This window comes from Diabrotica virgifera, chromosome 3 (assembly GCF_917563875.1).
Source record: "Diabrotica virgifera virgifera chromosome 3, PGI_DIABVI_V3a".
NCBI lineage: Eukaryota > Metazoa > Arthropoda > Insecta > Coleoptera > Chrysomelidae > Diabrotica > Diabrotica virgifera.
Window position 1 is genome coordinate 143,903,698 of NC_065445.1, and position 25,347 is coordinate 143,929,044.

The following is a 25,347-nucleotide window of genomic DNA, read 5'->3' on the forward strand; positions in this document are numbered from 1 at the left end:
CGTATTCAAACCTATATGATCAACTTGATACCAGGGAAGGCGAAACGAAGATATATAAAATAGCCAAACAGAGAGCAAGGAAAGCAAAAGATTTTAATCAGATTAGATGTATCCGAGATGAAAATAATAAAATACTAGTTCACGAAAGGGAAGTCAAAAAGAGATGGAGAAAGTACTTTGACAGCTTATTAAATGAAGAATTTGACAGACAGCCTGTAGAGTCAACGGAGACAGTAGCAGCAATGGTCACCAAAATAACCAACGAGGAAGTGGCTCAAGCGCTTCAAAAAATAAAGAAAGGAAAAGCGGTAGGACCAGATGATATTCCTGGGGAAGTATGGAGAGCATTGGGAGAGACAGGAACAAGGTGGCTAGCAGGTCTATTTAATAGAATTATGGAAGTCGGACAAATGCCAGACGAATGGAGAAGCAGTATACTGGTACCTGTTTACAAAAACAAGGGAGATATACAACAATGTACAAACTACAGGGCTATAAAACTGCTTAGCCACACCATGAAAATATGGGAAAGAGTAATTGACAGACGGATACGTGAAGAGACCGAAATATCCGAGAATCAATTTGGCTTTATGCAGGGTAGATCAACAACAGATGCAATTTTCATTATAAGGCAGTTGATGGAAAAATACAGGAGTAAAGAAACAAACGCTCATATGGTATTCATTGATCTTGAGAAAGCATATGATAGAGTTCCTCGAGAGATTCTGTGGTGGGCACTCAATAAGAAAGGAGTCCCTGGTGAATATGTAAAGATTGTGAGGGATATGTATGAGGGAGTAACGACTAGTGTTAGGACAGGTGTGGGAGAGACTGATAAATTTCATGTGAAAGTAGGATTGCACCAAGGCTCTGTGCTTAGTCCGTATTTATTCTCATTAGTTTTGGACCAGATAACAGCGAAACTACAGGGTAACATTCCATGGTGCTTAATGTATGCTGATGATGTCGTGTTAGTAGGAAATAGTGAAAGAGACTTAGAACAAAAACTGGAACAGTGGAGACAAGCTCTGGAGGAAAAAGGTTTAAAACTTAGTAGGACAAAAACAGAGTATTTGGAATGTTCATTTAAAGATGGAGCTACTACAAATAAAATGGTATCTTTGGATGGTGAAATGATTGTGAAAAGCAATAGTTTTAAGTACCTAGGATCGGTATTACAGAGTAATGGAGAAATAGATGGAGATGCATGCAGTAGAATTAGGGCTGGATGGATGAAGTGGAAAGAAGCGAGTGGTGTGTTGTGTGACAGAAAAATTCCAATGAAGCTGAAGGGAAAATTCTATAAAACAGCCATAAGACCGGCTATGATGTACGGAACTGAATGTTGGGCAGTGAAAAAGAAAGAGGAACAACGAATGCATGTGGCGGAAATGAGAATGCTTAGATGGATGAGTGGAGTGACAAAGAAGGATAAAATTAGAAATGAGTATATTAGGGGAAGTCTAGGTGTGGCACCAATTGATGCCAAAATGAGAGAGCATAGGTTAAGATGGTTCGGTCATGTTCAACGTCGAGACGTTAATCACCCAATACGAAGAATAGCTGAAGTGCAGATTCCTGGAAGGAGTAGGAGAGGAAGACCAAAGAAGACCTGGGGGGAGGCGATAAGGCAGGACATGTTGGTAAAGGGGATTAACATTGATATGACCCAAGACAGAATTGTGTGGAGAAATGCAATTAGGGAAGCCGACCCCGCATAGGGATAAGGCAAAGAGAATGATGATGTAAGTTTTTTATATGATGCTTAATAGTCGGAGAGATAGAAGCGGATTTTGTGCGTGATAGGTAATATGGAAAAACGATACGGGGATATGTTGAATTAGTTGTGTACATGACTTTCACCAACGGCCGGAAACCAGAGTTGGGGCCGAGGGTAGTTATAAGGGGTCAAAGTCGCGGATTTTATTTTTTTTTATGACGCTCATGATTGAGATAGTGCACCAAAATTTGGGAATAAGTAGGTCATGACGTAACTAAGTAAAACCTCTCGGAGCAGAACGCTGCGTGGCCGACAAAGGGGTGGGCGTAGGGGTGAATATAAAAAATATAAAGGGTTTTTTGCGACGTTCGTGATTGAGATAGTGGACCAAAATTTGGAAATAAGCAGATCATGACATTACTACGTAAAATCCCCATAGCCGGAAACCAGAGTTGGGGATGAGGGTAGTTATAAGGGGTCAAAGTTGCCGTTTTTATTATTTTTTTTGTGACGCTCATGATCGAGAGAGTGCACCAAAATTTGGGAATAAGTAGGGCATGACGTAACTAAGTAAAATCTCCAGGGGTGGCATGCTGCGTGACCGACCAAGGAGTGGGGCAGGGGTGAATAGAAAAAATATAAGGAGTTTTTTTGCGACGTTCGTGATTGAGGGAGTACACCAAAATTTCGGAATAAGTAGAACATGACATAACTAAGTAAAATGCTCAGAGCCAGAAACCAGAGTTGGGCATGAGGGTAGTTATAAGGGGTCAAAATCGCCGTTTTTATTATTTTTTTTTGTGACGCTCATGATCGACATAGTGCACCAAAATTTGGGAATAAGTAGGTCATGAGGTAACTAAGTACAATCTCTAGGGGTGGAACGCTGCGTGGCCGATAAAGGGGTGGGGTAGGTGTGAATATAAAAAATATAAGGGGTTTTTTGCGACGTGCTAGATTGAGATAGTGCACCAAAATTTGGGAATAAGTAGACCATGACATAGCTAAGTAAAAGCCCCAGAGCCGGAAACCAGAGTTGGGGGTGAGGGTAGTTTTAAGGGGTCAAAGTCGCAGTGTGTATTAATTTTTTGTGATCCGGCACAATATTTGTCCCCCACGCAGTGTTCCGCCCCTGGAGATTTTACTTAGTAATGTCATGATCTACTTATTCCCAAATTTTGGTGCACTATCTCGATCACGAACGGCAAAAAAAACCCCATATATTTTTATACTCACCCCTGCCTACCACCCCTTTGTACCCCAAGCAACGTACCGCCCCTGAAGATTTAACTTAGTTACGTCATAACCTCCTTACTCCCAAATTTTGGTGCACTAGCACCATCATGAGCGCCACAAAAAAAATAATAAAAACCGATACTTTTACCCCTTATAACTACCCTCGTCCGCCACTCTGGTTTCCACCTCTGGGGATATTACTTAGTTATGTCATGGTCTACTAATTCCTAAATTTTGGTGCACTATCTCAATCACGAACGTCGCAAAAAACCCCTTACATTTTTTTATATTCACCCCTGCCCCACCCCTTTGTCGGCCATGCAGCGTTCCACTCCTGGAGATTTTACTTAGTTACGTCATGACCTACTTATTCCCAAATTTTGGCGCGCTATCTCGATCATGAGCGTCACAAAAAAAATAATGAAGAACGGAACTTTGACCCCTTATAACTACCTTCATTCCCGACTCTGGTTTCCGGCTCTGGGGATTTTAATTATTTATGTCATGGTCTACTTATACCCAAATTTTGGTGCACTAACTCAATCACGAACGTCGCAAAAAACCCCTTGTATTTTTTATATTCACCCCTACTCCCGCCCCTTTGTCGGCCACGCAGCGTTGAGCCCTAGAGATTTTACTTAGGTACATCATGACCTACTTATTCCCAAATTCTGGTGCACTATCTCGATCATGAGCGTCATAAAAACATAATAAAATCCGCGACTTTGACCCCTTATAACTACCCTCGGTCCCAACTCTGGTTTCCGGCCGTTGGTGAAAGTCATGTACACAACTAATTCAACATATCCCCGTATAGTTTTTCCATATTACTTATCACGCACAAAATCCGCTCCCAGCTCTTAGACTATAAGTGAAAATATAGAAATCTTTTATTTTACTTTTTGTTGCTATTTTTATAATTTTTTTTTTATTCTTAGATATAATAAACATCTAACCAACGCCTCAATTAATGAGTTTGACATTTAAACAAAACATAATGAAATCATTTTTGTAGAAGAAAAAAATTAAATAGGTACCTAAAACCTACCTTTGAGTTTTTCTCAAAATTTTTTGAGATTAGGATAAAAAGACCACTACACAAATTGTAGATTTTTTTATCGCCCACAGCTTTTGCGTTGAATTTTTTAAACGATGCAATGTTTAGCCAGAAATTTCAGAAAACCATTTTCGCCCTTAAAACCACCCCACCTTCACCACCTTATAGATTATTTTCGTACACTTTGCTGTAAGAATAGGTTTGTTGGAACATTTTTATAGCTATGTATACTGGTTCACTGGTTTTTAATTAAAATTTTTAAATAAACCGTTGACACTTTTTTCTGTGAGATAGGTAATAATATGTTTACTGCAAATAATAAATTATATCGTTAAGAGCTTTTATAATTTTACTGTATAAGAGCAATAATTCACACAAAATAATTTGGCTTAGCTTAATTTATTGCAAAATACTAGCTTTGGAATATCTGCTAATAAAAAAATTTTAAACATATAATTCAAACAAACCATGTTCATATCTTAAGCTTATTTAACCTTCCGATGACCAACCTTTTTCTGTTACATGGAATACCAAGGGGGGGAGGGGGGAAATGACCCCAGGTCAAAAATGTCACAAATGACAATTAACAAAAAAATAAAGTTTTTTTTCTTGAGTTTTTTTGGCATGGACTTTATGTCATTCAGCCAGTCACGACATAAGTATTAGTGTCATGTGTAGTGTGTATGTTGAGTAAGTGTCTTGTTACTTTGCAAAGTCGACGTCATTAGCGTAAAACTACTTGTAATTACACATAATAGACGCCATTTTACTAAACATCAACTTTAGAATATATTTTTTATTCGTAAAATATAGGGATTTTTTTATTTCAAAATATGAGGATATCTAGAATGATATTAAAGTCAAATAAAAAAATAATGAGTTAAAAATTGAAAATACTTTTGAATTTATTAAAGAAAAACATACGCTGGGGTCACAATTTCCCCGCTTGGTCATCCGAAGGTTAAAATATCAAAAATAACCATCCTTTATTTTTAATGTAAACAACAATGGAACATGTGAACAAATTCCCACTATTTCTTTACCTATATCCGTAACAAATACCTACACTACTTCTCGCTGTGCAACAAAGTTCGACCCATTCAATCCTTTATTCATTTTCGAATATTTGGCAACGCCGTCTGAGGCAACAACGTACCGGCTTTCATTCTTAGTCATATATAGTTGTGAGGCGACAGCGCATTAGATTTAATCGTAAATTTATATATAAAAAAAACATTTAAAATCGTTTCCCCTCTTTAGAGATTCTTAATTAGAAAGTTCCCCTCATTGTATATATGCATATATTTTTTGAAAAAAAGAACTACACAAGGGTGAGGCGAGGTCGTCATAGTTTTCACCGCGAGGCGACAACGTACCTTTTATCGATATATATATATATATATATATATATATATATATATATATATATATATATATATATATATATATATATATATATATATATATATGTATATATATATATATATATATATATATATATATATATATATATATATATATATATATATATATATGTATATATATATATATTATATATATTATTTTACTATTTAAATAGCAATTTTCAGGAGCTGTTTTTTGGATGACTGTATTTGACGTCTACAAAAGTCAAAAGTGAAAAATATAGTTATAGATGCCAAAAGTATTCGTGTCATTAAAAATTTGCACTGACATCAAACTGCTATCATAAAAATTGGAGATAACTACACCGACGAAATCTCTTTACAACGAGTAGTCAGACAAAGTTGCATTTTGTCGCCAACATCGTTCAATGATTATTCGGATCAGTTATATAAAAAGGCACTCGAGAGACAGCCTTATGGAACAGTAGGCGATTTGGGGGCCTATTGGCTTGGGAAGAGTAGGTCCTAAAAGCAAAAAAATTTAAGTAAAGTTTCCCATTTTAGTGGGGAGTTTTCATTTTTTAATTTAATTTTCCATTTCCAACAATCGTTTTTTCCCATTATAGCACCATCTATCCATAATTCGAAAAAATGTCTCGAAATACGTTGCTTATTTTTACGTAAAGAATCCAGATCTGCAGTAAACATTGGGGGATCCTATTTAAGGTACTAGTACACTTTAGAAGACCAAAAATAAGCATTTTTTCAAGATTTTTTTCTCAGAACCTTTATTAGAAATGAACATAAAACTTTTTATATATTAATATCTAACTCTTAGAGAATACAAAAAATATATGTTTTTTCATTTATGTACGTACTCTAATATTGTAGAGGGCGCCAAAATCGAGGCCTCGAAAAAAAGTAGTTTCGATGGCGGACAATTAATCTCAGGATTGGGATCTCTGAAAAAAAAATCGTACGGCGTTTGAAAAAGGAAGGTTTCGTATGTGACAATTTACCACCGTTAGAGAAAAATTTCGCAAAAAAAAGATTTTACGGAAATTTGAAAAAAAATTGTGAAAAAACCGCCCATTTTTCTTCAGTTTTTCATGGTTAAAAAATATTAATTTTGTATTTTTTGGTCAAATTGTGGTAAATTGTCACGTAAGAAACCTTCCTTTTTCAAATGCAGTACGACTTTTTTGTTTCAGATATCCCAATCCTAAGATTAACTGTCTGCCATCATTTTTCGAGGCCTCGACTTCTGCGCCCTCTACAATATTAGTGTACGTGGATAAATGAAAAAAGATATATTTTTTGTACTCTCTAAGAGTTAGATATTAATATGTAAGAAGTTTTATGATCATTTCTAATAAAGGTTCTGAGAAAAAAGTTCTTGAAAAAGATGATTATTTTTGGTCTTCTAAAGTTTACTAGAACCTTAAGATTTTAAAGTAACCCCCCACTCCAACTCCGTGGGGGGTCGCGTTTGGTGCCATTCTATAGATTTTTCAAAAACATTGAATACGTTTTTTTTGCAGTTTTTCGATCTGATGTTCATTTCGCAAAATATCGCGGGGTTCATGTTTAAAATTTAAAATTTACCCCCCACCCCTCTCCGTAGAGGTCGTGTTTGGTACCATTCGGTAGATTTTTGAAAAATATTGAACACATATTTTTCAGTTTTCGATCTTACGTTCATTTCGCGAAATATTCGCTTTTATTTGTGAAACTTTGTGACTCGCCCATTTCCTTACGTCCCGCTCAAATCGTCAGATTTTTGAAATATACACTCTTATGCATGTACTTCACTTACATACGTTATTAGTCGAGGAAATGAAGCTGAAAAAGTGGCAAAACCTCGCAATTTTTTCGTCCAGCATCGATTTGTACAAAAATTTGGGATTAGGCTCATTTCACCCTCTAGTTCGTTTTCTATATAGAGCCGTTGTACGCTTTTGGTTTTTTAGGGGTGAAAACTACCCCTAAAGAAACTACTTGTACAAAACTATAAAATAACATTTTAAAGTTTAATATTGTCAACATTTGGTTCTTATTAGTTACATAATGATTGTTTTATGCTTTAAGATATACTATCATAATATTTCAACGCTTAAAACCACCCTTGTTGGAGATATATATAAAAAATTACTTATCCTAAAAGAATAATTTCGGCTTGCAATGATTTACATAAAAATTTGAGATTGAGATCATCTCACCCTGTACTTCATATTCTATAACATGCTCAAGGGCGTCGATTATTTTTAGGGGTGTAATTACCCGTTATTGTCAAAAATTATTACAAAATATTGTAAACTTTAATATGGGTAAAATTTGGTTATGATTGGCTAAAACTAATTATTGTTTTATGCTTTAGAATATAACATCATAATATTTCAACCCTTAAAACCACCACATTTATTTACACAAAAATACAAATTTACAAATATTTAGAAGTACAAATACAAATAGTTTTTAAGTCATCTTCCAGTATACGAAACAGTTCTGTGATATTATACATGCATTGAAAATGTTCCATAAGCGGACTATTCAAATATTTCGAAAAAAAAAATTCGTTTTATAAACATAGCTCCTTCATTTTTTGGCGATAAAAAGTTTTTTAAAAAACGATTTTGTAGGATTTTTGAAGAGCTATAAGACTGTGTAAATTAAATTCCCTTAGATCCCTTAGTTTTTAATTGGAGTGGGTTTAAATTGCTCAAATAAAGGGGTGTTTGCTCGTAAATAGAGGTTTTAAACAGCTATATCTCGCTAACTATTCACTTTAATGAAAATCTATGCAAAACATAATTTTAACTATTAAAAAAGATACAATTCAGTTGTGAATCATTTTTTTCATATCTCCAGTATTTTCGGAGATATTTTGAAGTAAAAGGTGAAAAATACGAAATTGCAAAAAATAAATTTTTCTTTAAACTCCAATTTTTCTAAAATTAGGCCTTTTAAATAGGTTAAACTTTTTGGGTGTATTGACAATACAAATATACAAGGAATTGCAGAAAGGTGAAGACCAATTTTTAATTAGAAGGGTAGTTAGGGGGTTATTTTTATTTTCACTGATTTTTTCGTAGAGAAAAGCAGGTACCGACCTTTTTTTGATTATAAGTCGCTCTATTTGCATGCTAGAATTTTTTTATTAGTATTATTTGAAAGGATTAATTGTATACTTAAAAAATATTATTTAAGTTTTCCTTGAAAAATGCAAAGTTTTCCCGTTATTGGGCTTTGAATATTTCAAATTATGGATTTGACGAGAAAAGCTAACCTTTAACATGCCGTATCTCGGTTTTTATTAGTCTTAAAGATATTATAGAAAAAGAATTTAGTTTATGCTACTAAAAGATACAATTTTGATATTTGCAGTTTTTTTGACTAAATGCGTAGTTTTCGAGGTACTCTCAAAAAACCCTCTAAGAAAGTCGATTTTTTCGACAAAAAACTGTTACCTTTAAGCGCGAATAACTCGAAAAATATTAGTTTTACAAAGAAAATATAAAATACATTTTTTTCCTAGAATCACTTTTTACATCGATTTACATGGTTAAAATGTAATAAAAAATTCCCACCCCCGAGATAGGGTGGCAACCACCCCCAAAGTTTTAGCGTACAGCGGCATGATATAGAAAATGATCCTTGGACTATTCCCTACCTTCTGTGAAAATTTCAAGTAAATCCAAGCTGGACGAAAAAATTGCGAGCCAAAACGCTTCATTTCCTCGACTATATCGTAATCTGACGATTTCGAGTTTTTCTAAGGAAAGATTTTTTCGGGCCCCTCTTAACGAACTCTTCTGTGTTAAGAGCCAATATATGGTAGAGGTACATTTACAGGGTACAAAGTTTCTCCCCACATGATAATCTGACGCGCTCGAGTAACTCCAAAAATCCCCTCTTGGGCTCCTCTACCAGAGTAAATATCGACGGGGAACTACCTTATGCAATTATATACGCGGACAATACAGTAATTCTGTCAGATATTGAAGGTCTCCAAATTCTGCTTGATATGACTACATTCATGAAGTTGGAGAAAAAATGGGCATTAAAATAAACTCAAACAAAACCAAATTTTTAGTTTTTAGTCGTAACCCACATCCAGATGCAGCGTTTTAAGTAAATGGAGTCCATGTTGAAAAAGCTCACAAAATGACATAGTATTTGGGAACTGTCATAACGGACCAGCTAGATCCAGATGTCGAAATAAATGCATAATAACAAAGACTAAAACTACTCTTATAAAAATGAAGTAATTTCTTTTCAATAATCATCTCAGTTTGGAACTAAGGCAAAGAATTATTAAGTGATGTGTCTGGTCTGTAGTTTTGTATGGTGCAGAAGTGTGGACACTAAAAGTATCTACCATGAACAAAATTGAAGGAATAGAAATGTGGATACATAGGCGGATGCTGAAGATAATGTTGACAGCAAGAAAAACTAATAAGGAAGTACTAAGGAGGCTAAAAAAAATAGAGAACTGTTAAAGACTGATAAACACCGAAAAATAGCTTATTTGCGACATATAGAGGGCCATAAAACTGCAGGAAGAAAACAAGATTCTTGGTTAAAGCACATTCGTGAATGGTTTCAAGCAACAAATGAAGGACAACTATTCCGTATTGCAGAAGATCGAGAAGCCTTCGTAGTGATGATCGTCAACGTCAGATAATTCTGATATGGCATGTGACGAAGAAAAAGTTTGACACAATCAGTATTCGATTTGAATCTTTATGTAGTTTTTAAAAAAACAATTGACATCTACAGAACTGCTACAGATAGAGTATAATGGGCCATGCTGATCACTAGTCTCTTTAGGGTGAGGCACACCAAAAAAAAAAGAAGATTTAGTCCTTTCTACAATCTTTTCGTACGCATAATTTGGTGTAGATATTCAAAGAGTTATTTATTAATAAATATTTATGCGTTACATTAATTACACGAAATTATGTGCAACCGTCCCTGGATTTTGTACTCCACTTCATCATAAGATCCTTTTACAAACAGTTCTCAAAGACCAAAACAACACGAAGACGATGCAATGTATTCCTTATCGATTAAGCACACTGCCTTTTATGCTCGAATTTCTCTAATAATAAAGCAAAACATGTTAGCGGAAGACTGTGTAAATTCTGTTCTCCAACATTATTTCTCCATTCTCCACCCATTGCAACGCTTCTGGAAAGACCAAAATCCCATGCGATCTTCTCGAAATATGTTCCAAGACTCTAAGATGGCGTGTTGTCTTAAACGAAAATGCACGGCAAACTTAATATAAGATATTTGCATTTATATTGAGTTATGGCGAAGTAGATTCTATGTACGGTGTAATAGGGCTAATATTGGTTTATCTTCTGCGGGTTTACTTTAGTTATGTATATGGACTAACTTGGAAGCAGCAATATTGTTTGCTTATTCCTTGGGTACTTATGAGATTGGTCGCCGTCTTTGGAGGTTCGAGATAAGAAGTTAATGTCCCTCAAATGGATTTTCTGTGTAGGTATGTGTTGGGAGATACGGACTATCTTTTAGGAAACTTATACCGACGTCGAAAGGTAAAGCAAATACATACTAACATAAGCAGACGAATAGAACCACATTAAAGTTACTTTATAATATTTCGGTGAATTTTATGTAATTGTTGTGTTTCTGTTTGTAATTAATTTATTAGAGAAAATAAGATACTATATTTTGTTCTATAATATTTACTTCTGTCTAATATTTAATTTTTAAATGATATATTTTTGTAGCATCATCGTTTTTATTACTTGTTGAAAATATGAATAGTTTGTAATAATTAAACTCTTATTTGACAATGCGATATGCGATTTTTAAATATTCCAAGTTATACATAATATAGACAGAATTTATCAATTGTCCACCAGAAAACATCTTAAAATATGAGGCTTCAGATGAATTATAAAAAAATACTGGCACACATCTTCATCATAGATAACCACCCCATTGAAAAAGTCAGTGTATACATATATACTACACATATGTATACATATATGTAGGTATCTAGTCTGCGTTATCAGATTGGGCCTCTGTCCTATATCTTTTCTCCTCCGTAAGGACGTAGTGTAATTTGTGACGTCATGTAATTTGTTTGATTATTTCTTCCCATTATCTCTCTCCTGTGCGTACGCGTTTTTGTTTTGCTTAGCAGTATGAGTAACCAGTCATGTCTTCTATTTGGCCCGACAATTGTACTGGATTTTTTGCCCCCTAAATTGGCTTCAACTATCATTCGTTCTATGCCTTCTCTTTTTCCATTTATATGTACATCATATTTTGGTTGATAGTTGTGGTGTTAATTATTTGTGCGATGAGCGACTCATGGTATGCGTAACATTCTACGGTAGATCCAAATTTCAAATGCCATTATATGCTTCGAACCTTTCTCTCTATTGATTCGAAAGAAAACCTTCTAGGGAATAACTTGGAAAACCTTCTAGAATAAACCTACTAAAAATTAGCGTACACAGCTTATTATAGGAGTCGACTAAAACCCCATACATCTTGGGGCATCGGAGACATAATAAACAGGGATCATCATACCATCAGGACATGAAGAGAAGAATCACTGATTTTGATCTAATTCTATGTTCTGTAGGAATTGAGGACATATCTAACTGGTATGTGTCGGACGCGTTCTCCTTATCAGATTATTCGTACATATTACCAGTGAAGTTATCCTAAAAGACCAAAAGACAACATTGAGGTTTAGTTGGCTTTAGACTGGTTACAACATGAAAGCGTCATTTTGCATGAGGAAAACTTCCCAGTACCGGCGCTAGGGTATAAGGCGCCCGCCTACAAAACTAGCATAGGCGACCTTCGGTTTTTTTTAATTAATATTTTGTTTAGCAGCGGCAGAAAAAAGCTCAATTTGGCGACCCCCAAACAGGGGCGCTCACCTGCAGTGCATCCCTTGCAAGCCCGTTATCTCCGGCCCTGAAACTACCCATAAAAAAAGACGCCCGCCCAAGCAAGCAGCTCGATGGAATAAGGAGCTGAGAGAAACAAGGCGGCTCTTCAATAGGGTGAACAAATCGTGATTAGGAAGCGCCCAAGGCTACACTGAAAACCTATAATAATTGGATAATTCTATCCGCTAAGGAAAAATTCTGGAGGAACTTTGTGAAAACATTGAAAGTGTAACCCTGAAACTATCAGAGTGAACATAATTCTCAAAGGAGATAACATTGATAAACCCAAGTGAGTTAAATTGCTCAAATGGCATGTATATGGACACAGACAAAAAGGCAGCAGAGCATCTTCTAAGTGTTCACTTCCCACGACCGACTTAATTGACTAGTGCTCTAATCATCAAGCAAATTTTATTTCAACCAGAAGTGACTGGCGGACGAGTGATTTTTGGTTATTAATAGCTTAGATGATTTGATTATCACAATAATTATTGGTCCCCTGATCACAATTTTTAAAGCTAGCCATGCTCTTGAATATATTCTTAAAGCTTGGAGAAGAGTGTTGTCGGCGTTTATTCCCAGACGAAAAACAAAAACAGATTACACCTTAGCAAAATCATATATATATATACACCGGTCTTTTAGGCGTCAACGCCCTTCCGGTAGGGATCTATGGAGGAGTGTCACCGAGCCGCAAGCCCTTATTCCTTGCCGTACTGCTCCTCCATAGGCCGATCAGACACCAGCTTATTCCAAGACCAAGTCGTAGATTCTTTTTAGAATTTTAGACTACGACGTCAGCCTTTTTATTTTTCTATTCACCGGGCTGGGGCACGAACCTCGATCGCCTCGACCGCTTATCCACTATAGATTTGTCAATCGTGCGCCTCAGTCCGCTTGGCTAATCTGATCGACAAAATATGATTGAGCAAAATCATACAGGTCTATATGTCTGACTTTCTTCATGTTGAAAACCATGACTGCACCAGCAGCGGTCGTCGTATCAGACAAGGAAGTCGAATGAGGTCAACCTACATAATGCAAGAGGATTATTCCGATGCTTCAGAGCAGAATAGTATCCACAGATATGTCATAAAGCTGAGGGAAACTAAGTGGTGCCCTCAAGGGGGTGTATTGTCACTGTCCTTATTGAACATAGTTGTCGATGACATGATTCATGGGCTAAGCGCTCAAACAATGGAGGTTAAAACCAAAGGTATTGACAGTTACTCATGGTTTAGCACTTTGGTTGAAAAAGACGGCTTTCCAGTCTTGTGCGACCTCTCTCACCATCCTACAAGAGTACCTACAATTCTACAAAGACAAGCGCTTCTAAATTTATAATAGGACACCATAACTAATCTTTACTAAGAAGATTAACAGAGGTATAGGTACCATATAAATAATAAAATGTGCCGAATATTAATGGGGACTTAAAATATGGTTCACCGATGGATCTTTAACTGCCCACGGTACTGGATCAGAATCAGTAGCGTATCGATAGATCATCGGGCCCTGGTTCCAGCTGGGATGCGGACCCGCCCGCCCAATAAAATCACACATTTTATATCAAAAGTTTTTCTCTTCTTCTTCTTTTGCCCTTTAATTCGTCCAATTCTGAACATAGGCTTCCCCCAGTTTCCTCCATTCGCTTCTGTTTAGTGCTTTCTGTTTCCAGTGCGTTCCTCCTATCTTTTTAATGTCGTCTCCCCATCTCATCTGGGGTCGTCCTCTTGCTCTCTTTCCTGTCCATGGTCTCCATTGTTGTATCGTGCTATTCCACCTATTGTCCGTTTGTCTAGCGTTATGACCTGCGAAGCTCCATTTTAGCCTGGTTATATGTTGACCTGCGTCTTTGACTTTTGTTCTATTTCTGACCCAGTTGTTTTGCTTTTTGTCTGTCAATTTTACTCCTAACATTGCTCTCTCCATAGCTCTTTGTGTCTTTATTATTTTATCCATCAAAAGTTTTTAATAAACATTAATTATAAATCATCATATTATATCATATATTAAAACCTTTTTATGTACTTGGCTTGGTTGGTGTCACGGACCCCGCAAATTTTGTAATCCATTTTAAAAATAGTTCTAGGCTACCTAGACACCTGAAATTTTCAGGATAGCTTAGTACTAGCTAACAATGCAATATTTAACTGCTATTATACAGGGTGATTAATTATATAGTGGGGTGAAGCTCCGTAGATCCGTTATAGTAATGTATAGCGATAAAACTTAATAACAAAAATTGTAGTGAACTTTGAGCTTCATATTACAAAATGGTTAGAATGTTACAGGGTGTTCGATAACATAGTGGCAGACCAAACTTATGTTTTTTTAAATAGAATACCCTGTATTCTATTTTATATTCGAAATCTTCGTAACTTTTCGATTACAAAAATATAAAAGTTTGGTATGCTATACGGGGTATTTGCAAAGTTATAACCAATTTTATATGAAAATCGTAACAAGTTTAACTACCTGTATAAATAAAAGCAAGCACAAGGCCAATGGTTTATTGACGTCATATTTTTTTATTTATTGTCAATATTTTCGTAAATGTTTGTTTTGCTAATTTTCTTTATATTGAATACAGGGTGAGTCAAAACGCAAGTACATTATTTTCTCAGTAATTTTAAATAGAACACCCTGTATTTTATATCATTATCAAAAAGTACCATTACCATACTATAATTTTTGTATAACTTTCCCTATGTGTAAATTTATTAGTTTTCGAGATATTTTCATTTTTCAGGGCAAAATTATTAATAATTACGAATCGAAATATTTCCAAATTTTAAGTAAGCCCTGGCTGAATAATTATCTAAAACTTACAATTTACGATTACTGATTATCAATCTGTAATCAAAGTTGGCTACAATTTTTGTTATTAACTTTTATTACTATCTATTACTTATAACGGATCTACAAAGCTTTACCCCACTGACCAATCACACTCTATGGATAAATCGATTTTTTTTAAATTCAAACTATTTTAAAAATGTGACTAACGCAATGATATTTTAAAGTACAAATATAAATCGATATCTACAAATTGATGGTGCCTCAGTGGCATTAGACTGCAGATCGAGAGGTCCCCAGTTGGAACCCTGTATTATAAAAACAACCGTGGTATTATAAAAAATACTATTTTATACTAGTGTAATTTTTGGAATCATAATTATAAATAACAGTTAATACACCTACTAAAAATTCATATTTTATAAGTTAATTATTCTTTCCAAACATGTTGTGTCCTAAATATGTACATGTACAATAACAAAACCGTGATATTATAAAAAGTACTTTATCTACTCTATGTCATATTATGTATAAGTTTTTAGTTTGTGAAAACTGTCATTATAGATAGCAGTGCGTGAAGAGTTTAAAGTGTGCGTGAAGTAACAATGTATTTTAAATGGGATTTACTTTTTCGCACACTTTCAATGGGTTTTTGGCACACTTTCATATAATCAAATATCCTTAACTTTCGCGTTGTCATGGTGATGACAATATGAGCAATGACTTACAACAAAATTTTTGACAGTTTTGTGGTTTGAAAGTATGATAGTTAGGATTTTTAAATGTCAAAGTTCTAAAAATTGTAGAATAGAAATGAATTCCAGTGACGAAGAGTTACAGTTGTTTTATTTGTTTATCGTAGATAAAATATTGTATGAAACTGTGCGTAAAGTACTTTTTGCGAACTTACGCGATGTCGCTCGTGCTCTAAAAATCGCGTGCGTTCGCAAAAAGCATACTTCACGAACTGTTTCATAAATAACTATTTTTATTAGAGTGTAATTTTTGGAATTTTAAGCATTTTATCGTTAAATCGTTAAATTATTTTATATTCTTTCCTATAAATAATAAAAAGGTTTTATTATAAAAAGTTCTTTTTTATAAAAGTGTAATTATTTATATTTATAAAAACTCAAGCTAATTTATAGTCCATTTACTCACGGTTTTTGCTGTAAATTTTAAAGGACCGCTTGGATTAATATGAAATTTGGCATACGCATAGATAGCTAACATGTCAAAGAAAAAAGTGATATTGTACCGATAGAGCTTTTGCGCTGGGGTGAGTTTTACCGCTTCTCGGGGATGAAAAATATGCGTTCACGATAAGTCCGGAATTAGATAAACTAACTAGTTCTAAGCAACTTTAATTCTATAGAGTTTTTTCACTAAGTCAATACTTTTCGAGTTATTTGCGAGTGAATATGTTCAATTTTCAACAAAAAAAAACACGTTTTTAGACGGTTTTTCGCAAATAACTCAAAAAGTTTTTATTGAAAAAATATTGTGAGTAAAAATATAGCTTATAAAAAAGTGAAAAAATGGTGCAGGTATATACGAAGTCTGTAGACCTAGTAGGAGCAGAGTTGTAGGCAATGAAAAATTGGTTCTTATTCGTTAAAATTTCAAATCGAATATTTCAGCGTGAAATAACCAAAAAATAAAGCACTTTTCGGGAAAAACTCATCACAACTTTTAAAGTGTTCTTTTTTAGTGTTTAAAGTTTCTTGCACCAATATTAGTTATGTAACGCTCAAAACAAAGTTGGTCCCATTTTTTTGGTAAATAAATCGTAAAAATTACCCCCTAATTAGCATCCCAAATGAAATTAATCGTTACCGCTTCACAAGTTGCTTGACTTATGTATTATGATCTGTAAGTTTTATCGGTTCAAAGTGATCATTATTGAAAAAAAAAAACGGTTTTAAATAAAAAAAAAAATAAATAAAATTTTTTTTTTAAATCATTGGTGCTACCAAAAATCTCAACTATTAAAAAAGTATAGGTTTTGCTATTGTGAATATTTTGAACTTTTTGTTTTCCTGAAGACAAACATTGGTTAAGATATGGCTGTTCAAAATTTGCATACACTCCTGATTAGTGATTCGTTTAAGCCCATTTAAATACAGCCTTTTCAAAAATAAGCACTTTGAACTAACGAATCTTACAGATCTTACAAACAATACTTAAGTAAAGTAATTTGTGAAGCGGTAACGATTAATTTCATTTCGGCTGCTAATTAGGGGGCGATTTTCACGATCTATTTACCAACCAAAAAATATATACCAATATTATTTTGATAGTAACTTACTTACCTACTTGTGATGTTAGAAACTTTTTTAAAAAACTGTGGACTACTAAAACAGTAAGTTAATATTAATCATATCGTTTTTCATACTGACATGACTGATCACTTTACGCCAGCCATTTTTATAAATAATGAAACTAAAAATGTTCTACATCCAAATATCCAGTCATAATTAAAAACCTTAATATCGGAAAACTAAAACAGCTTTTAAAAAATGAACATTGGAATGAAATTTATATCAACAAAATAGATTCTCACATTGCATACATTTATAAATAAGTTTATAAATTACATACAAACCTCTAGGGAGATCAAACGCTTAAATAAAAAAATATCAAAAAAAACCTTGGATAACGGTGGGGTATCTTTTATCAAAAGACGAGATTTTTTTGAAAAGTAAGTAGTGTCTATATTTATCCTTATTATCCTTACCACCATTGTCTTCATTTAGAATTTAATTTCAGTTATTAAAAATTACCTAAAATTACAAGCTGAAGGATAAGGGTGCTATAAACATGAGTATCGAGCATCGAGTCTATTGTATTGGGATTATTTTTATGACCCACCGTATAAAACTTGCATTGAATATCTCAGTTTCCGAATTTCTGCAACTTTGTATTTGACCTACAACTTATTCGTGGATCGTGCTAATATAAAAAAAATACAGGTGTTGCAGTTAGCACGTGTAGGCAGGCACCGGCGGTTAGTCTTTAAACAAGTTAAGGAACCTTACAAAAGCGTTCCCTGTGTTTCTTAATAAATTTTGTTTTCAAATTCTTTGATGGATAGGTATTCTTCGTTTTTATTATTTATTAATACCTATATAATAGTATCCCGTTTTATACCGCTGACGCGGCTTTGGGATTATAGCAGGGTAGTCTACTATATCTAGGGCCTACGGTATCCAAGGAAGGTAACAGGGCCAGTGCTACGCTTCAACCGCCTATTATTACCCCTGGTTTTACCCAAGGTACTCATTTTATGGAATGGATATTGAGCAGACTGCATCTTATAAGTAGTTGGGACATGAAATTCGATTGAAAAGCATAGGTTTAGCCTGGGTAGCGTTTGGTAAACTGAGCTATGTATTTAAATCGGACTTACCCATATGCCTGAAAAGGAAAATCTTTGACCAAATGTGTATTGCCTGTACTCACTTATGGAGCGGAGACATTAACACTCACAAAAAAGGTAGTGAACAAGATTCGCATAACTCAGAGGGCTATGGAGCGCCAGATGTTGGGTGTCTCCCTGAGGGACCGAATCCCAAACGAAGAAATATGTCGTAGAACAAAAACAGCGGACGCCGTCGAAAGAATCGCGTCGCTAAGTGGAATTGGGCAGGACACGTCGCCAGATTGTCAGACAACCGATGGACAAAACGTACTGTCGAGTGGAGGCCACGAGAAGAAGCACTACGGAGCAGAAGACGACCACCAACCAGATGGGCTGACGATCGGAAGCGTATTGTCGGCAACTGGATGCAAGCCGCACAAAACAGAGAAACATGGAAAGAGCTGAGGGAGATCTATGTCCAGCAGTGGACGCGTACGGGTTGATGATGAGATGATGAGACTCATTTTATTCAGGCTGAGTCGACCTGGGGCCTATTCGCGGTGTGCAAGTACTTGGAGGGGATACGAGAAACGATCGTACGCAGATTGCGGAGAAATCTTGCAACTTTCTTAAATAATTCATATTGTCAATTAAAATTGTCAATTTGACGTATATTTCATACCTACTGTCATTGAAGAAGAAAAATTATATGTACTCCAGAATATTGATATGATATGCAATTAGTATATGAAAGTAAATATATTAATTGTATTTTGCTTGTAGTACTGCATTTTAATAATTAATTTTATTTGATACATACAATTGTTTACCTTTTAATAACATAACCTCAGTCTTCATTTTTCTTCTTATAATTTTTTTTTTGGGCTATGGCCTTGACAATTATCCACCAACCAGGACCAATATAATTGGACAATATAATTAAAAGTGCGAAAAAGTTGCCGCGCTATGAAACCAGGTGTCGCTTTATGAACTTGCACGGTCCCAATAGACATTTTTAAAAATATCTAGTTGTTCTTGCCGGCGCTGGGATTTGAACACCGACCTACCAGCACTCGAGCCAAGCATACTACCGCCTGAGCTACGCCGGCCCTATTTTTATTATTTATAAGTACCTACACAAAAATTAAAATTTATTAAGCAGTTACATTTTCTAGTGTGTACTTGTGTAGTTCAAAACTTGTGTAGTTCCCATCCAATTAGAAACAAAAGAAGCAAGAAGCGCGTTAGAGCGGACCCCTGCGGGTCCGGCCATGCTCAGTACTCCACTGATCAGAATAAGTCTTTCGGTAGAAATGTAATTATAATAAAGATTACAGCCGTAATTATACGACTATGGTCCAGGCTGAAATTTTTGTTTGAGTGGCCTGCGTTGATGATCAGAATAGCCAAGCGGCTATTATGTAGTAAAGAACCCACTCAACAAATTAAAAATGGTGAGTATCTTAAAGATCTCCTCAACCTGGTGGCAAAATATAGCTGCCAGTTCATGAGGACGTGCATGGGAATGAAGGAGCAGTTTAGATGGCAAAACAAGGCTCGAGAGAAACCTTTGTAGCCCCAGAACCATTCTGTGGCATTACTAAAGGTGCTACAAAAAACGAGGTTCAGAAGTGCCTGATAAGAAATCACCAAAAGAAATGGAGAGCCATTTAAGAATAAATCCAGACTAATAAAATAACCAAGAATATTGATAAAAAAACCCGGCTAATTGGATGAACCTCAATAAACGATAGATTAACGGTAACTGAAATGATGACTGAACATTGTCATTATTTAAGAAAACACCCATATAAACTAGGTAAGGTGAATCAACCATGGCGTAAAAAATGAGAAATGGAAGAAGAGACTGCTATACACATCTTATGCCATTGCAATGTGCCAAGTGGCCTGAGGCAGGAATTCACTGCTCAATTTAGGATTGAACCAAAAGGGATTCTATAACTACCAATAAGAAAACTGTTGGCCTTCGCTGAGACCACAAGACTGACTTATTAGAGAGTTTAACGGAAAAATACAAGATATGGTACAAAAGTTTTACGACCAAGTGCGAGAGATTAACAGGTTCCGCCTGAACTAATAGACGAAGCAACGAAGCACTAAAAAGCCCAAAACCTAGGAATTTTGTGCAGTAAGATGAATCGTTATGGAAATTTTTGCATTCGATTGGAGAGAGTGTCAGGCAACTTTGTGAACTAAATTCATCTATGGCAAAAATTTTTGTGCATAAGAAAATGCATTTTAAAAGTGCATCTCGAAGAGGTGACAATGAAAAATTTAGAACTCGGGAATTATTGATGGAAATGAGTTGAATTTTTATAATCGGGGGTTTTGGGGATCGCTGAGCACGAATTTCATATCGGCGATGGTCTTCAAGATGCCTGGTGCCCACGGTGGAACTCGTCGCCTAGAGTTTTATGTTATAACCATTAAAAATCAGTCAATATCCAGTACTCGGGGGGTTTTTGGGGACGCCGGCCACGAATTTAATGTTGGCGATGGTCTCCAAGACACCTGATGACCAGGGTGGAACTCGTCTCCTAGAGTTTTTAGTTATAATTATCCAAAATTGGCCAAAAACTATTTCCCTGGGGGTTTGGGGGTCGCTGAGTACGAATTTCATGTCGGCGATGGTCTCCAAAGTACCTGGTGCCGTGTGGAATTCGTCGCCAGGAGTTTTTTGTTATAATAATTAAAAATCAGTCAATATCCATAACACGGCGGATTTTGGGGTCGCTGACCACGAAATGATTGTCGGCGATGGTCTCCAAGATACCTGGTACTCAAAGTGGAACTCTTCGTCAGGAGTTTTTAGTTATAATTATTTAAATTAGTCAAAAACTATTACCCTGGAAGTTTTGGTGGTCCCTGAGTACGAATTTCATGTCGGCGATGGTGCCCAAGGTACCTGGTGCCAAGGGTTGGAACTCGTTGCCTAGCGTTTTATGTTATAACCATTCAAAATCAGTCAATAACCATTACTCGGGGGGTTTTGGAGTCGCTAAGCACAATTTAATATTGGCGGTGGTCTCCAAGGTAGCTGGTTCCATCCATCCAATGGCACTACAGCCCAAATCGAGCCTTGGCCTTCTTCAATAAGCTTCTCCAATCATTTCGATTTACCGCTGTTCTTTTCCATGAACGCGTTCCCAGAAAGTTCCTGGCATCCTCATCGACTTCGTCTTCCCATCTCTTTTTAGGTCTTCCAACAGGTATTCTTCCCTGCATTCTTGCATTCAGCAATTTTCTGGGGATTCTACTCTCATGCATGCGGACCACGTGCCCTGCCCACCGTAATCTCTGCAGTTTAGTGTGTTGTGCTAGAGTTGGTTCGCTGGTACCTGGTTCCCAGGGTGCAACTCGTCGCCTGGAGTTTTATGTTATAATTATTCAAAATCAGTTGAAAACCACTAATCTGGGGGTTTTAAGGGTTGCTTAGTACGAATTTCATGTCGGGGATGGTCTCTAAGTTACCTGGTTCCCAGGGTGAAACTCATCGCCTGGAGTTTTATAACCATTCAAAACCAGTCAATAACCATTACTCGGGGGTTTTTGGGGTCTCTGAGTACGAATTTCATGTCGGCGATGGTCTTTAAGGTACCTGGTGCCTAGGGTGGAACTCGTCGCATGCAGTTTTATGTTATATTCATTCAAAATCAGTCAATATTCATTACTTTGGTGTTTTAGGGGTCGCTAAATATATTTTTCATTAATCATTTTTCTTAAAACACTTTTATATTACATCCTAAAAAATTACCTATTTATAAATTATTTTTTCTACAACCGTGTTAAAAACGCTACTTTAAGGCACTAGTGCTTTAAAAATTTTAAGGCACTGCAGTTCGTATTGACCGTATAGGCAATTTTGATGTAATGCCAAAAAAATATAAAAATGGAATGTCAGTCAAGTTCAAGTAAAAGTTTTTTTAGATATTGTCCTGTAATTACGTTTGTACAAAAAATATTGTATGATATGCGTGTTAAAAAGTACATTTTTAAGGCACTCATGTGAATTGCGGAACTCGCTTCACTCATTTTGCAAACTTTCATATGCGTGCCTTAAACGTGTACTTTTAACACTTATATCATAAATAACTATTAAAATTTTGTCGCTTTTAAAGCAGTTGTCGCTAAATTTTGACACTAATGACATTTATGAAATTTTGACATTATTGGCATTTCAAGGGTAATTAAGTTATATCAGCGATTTTTTGTGTTTTCTGCGGTATTCCTTTAATTTTTAGATTTCTAGTCTGTTTTTATATAAAAAACAGTGGTTTTTAGAACTCTTTAGCAACGTATTAGTATAATATAATGTTTATGGATTACCTTCGAAGGCCGATATGATCAACCAAAAAAGAAGATGTATATGGTGACTTTTCTACTGACTTTTTTGTGCGTGAACCTGTCTTTTTATTTTACTGCTCCCGGTTTAAAAACAAAGCATAGTATATATGTGAATACCTCCAAGCAACACTTTTATGTAGTTCTGTTCTTTTAAAAATTTTTAATTAATTATAAAAAAACATCTAAAAAGTGATACCGTATTTAAAGCAAAGTAAGTCATAAAATTCATTCTCAGCGACCCCCAAAACTCCCCGAGTAATGGTTTTAAATGATTTGTAATAATTATAACATAAAACTCCAGACAACGAGCTCCACCCTGAGCACCAGGTACCTTGGAGACCATCGACCACATGAAATTCTTGTTCAGCGACCCCCAAAACCCTCAGGGTAATGGTTATTGACTGACTTTAAATGATTATAACATAAAACTCCAGGCGACGAGTTCCACCCTGGGCACCAGGTATCTTGGATACCATCGCCAACATTAAATTCGTGGCCGGCGACCCCAAAAACCCCCCGAGTAATGGATATTGACTGATTTTTAATGAATAGCCCTTTCAGCACGTAGCCACACGATTGTGTGGGTTTGTTTTGAAACGATATAAAACTGCTTAATCGTAAAATCTAGCGTTCATTACAAACGACGATGGTCGTGTAGGTTCAGTATTGTGCTTTGCGCTACCCGACGCGATTTTGTTAAGTTTATGTATTTTGTTTCGACAGTCACAGCTTGTCTTGCAAAAATGGCGGGTCGTCATTTCCGTAAGAAATGTAAGTGGATTTTTGTTAAAAAATATGTCAATAATAAAATGTAAATGCATGTAGACTACTAACACATGTCTGTAGAAAACACCTATACATACATATTTTAAAAAATGAATATTAATAACCTTAGAATATCCAATTACATTACTACTAACACGATTGTGTGGGTTGGGTGATCGTTATTGAATTTCTCTTTTTTGCAGATTTTGACTTTAACAAACCAGAAGATGTCGAGGCGTTAATGAACATTATAAATGATGATTCAGAACTAGAAGGCTTTAGTGATGACTTAGATTCTGATCTGACGTGGTGTAAGGAGCTAAATAGCCTTCCCAAAAGCCTCGAAGACAGTGATTCCTCGGATTCTGACCAAGAAGAAGATACTCGTGAGAATACCCTAATTCAAAACAAAAACCCGCCTTTTCAAAATGACACTGAGTTTCCTGGTCCTTCCGGTATAAGTGCAGCTCCCGTATTAGATCAACCACAAACTACTGAAGACCTTAGTCAGTCTTAACTACAGCCAGATTTTTCAGAAGATCGGGTTGTAAAAGCAGAACCCGTGTTCGATGTCTTAAGTGCAATGTTTATCTATGTCTCACCAAAGACCAGAACTGTTTTTTGAAATTCCATACAAAATAATAATGTGTTGTAATGTATTAGATTTTATACCATTTGCTTAAAATAAAACCCAGCCTACACAATTGTGTGGGTATGTTACTTCTAGACACCCTGTATAAAGAATTATTTTATTATTTTTCTTGTATTAATTTACACATAAGAACATAAAGTACAAAGTTTCGAAATATTTGTTGAACATTTTTTGTTGCCGTGCTGAAAGGGTTATAACATAAAACACTAAGCGACGAATTCCACCGTGGGCACCAGGTACCTTGCAGACCATCTCCGCTATATCAAATTCATTCTCAGCGATCCCCAAAACCCCCGATTATAAAAATTCAACTCATTTCCATCAATATTTCCTGAGTTCTAAATTTTTCATTTTCACCTCTTCGAGATGCACTTTTAAAATGCATTTTCTTATGTACAAAATTTTTTGCCATATATGAATTTAAATCACAAAGTTGCCTGACACCCTCTCTAATCGAATGCAAAAAGTTGCATGACGATTCATCTTACTGCACAAAATTCCTAGGTTTAATGCTTTGTTGCTTCGTCTATAAGAAGAAGAACAAGAATTATTGTCTGATTAAGGTACTAACTAGTACACTTTAGAAGGTCAAAAATAATAGTTTTTTTCAAGAATTTTTTTCTCAGAACCTTTATTAAAAATGAACATAAAACTTTTTACATATTAATATCTAACTCTAAGCCAAGCCGCACACCAAAGAAACATGAAACGAAAAACATGAAACATGAAACGAAAAACATGTTTCATGAAAAGAAAACACTGCTAAACAAATCTGAAAGTCCGCCTACCAATGAAACGAGTGTGACTCATGCTCATGACACATTTTTATTTTCGGAGAGTTTCATAAATGGTCGGACATATATTTGTTTAGCAGTGGTTTATTTCCATGAAACGTAATTTACGTTTCATGTTTCTTTGATGTGAGAGTACAGAGCCTTAGAGAGTACAGAAAATATGTCTATTTTCATCTATGCACGTACACTAATATTGTAGAGGGCGCAAAAGTCGAGGCCTCGACAAATGATGGCGGATAGTTAATCGCAGGATTGGGATATCTGAAACAAAAAAATCGTACTGCATTTGA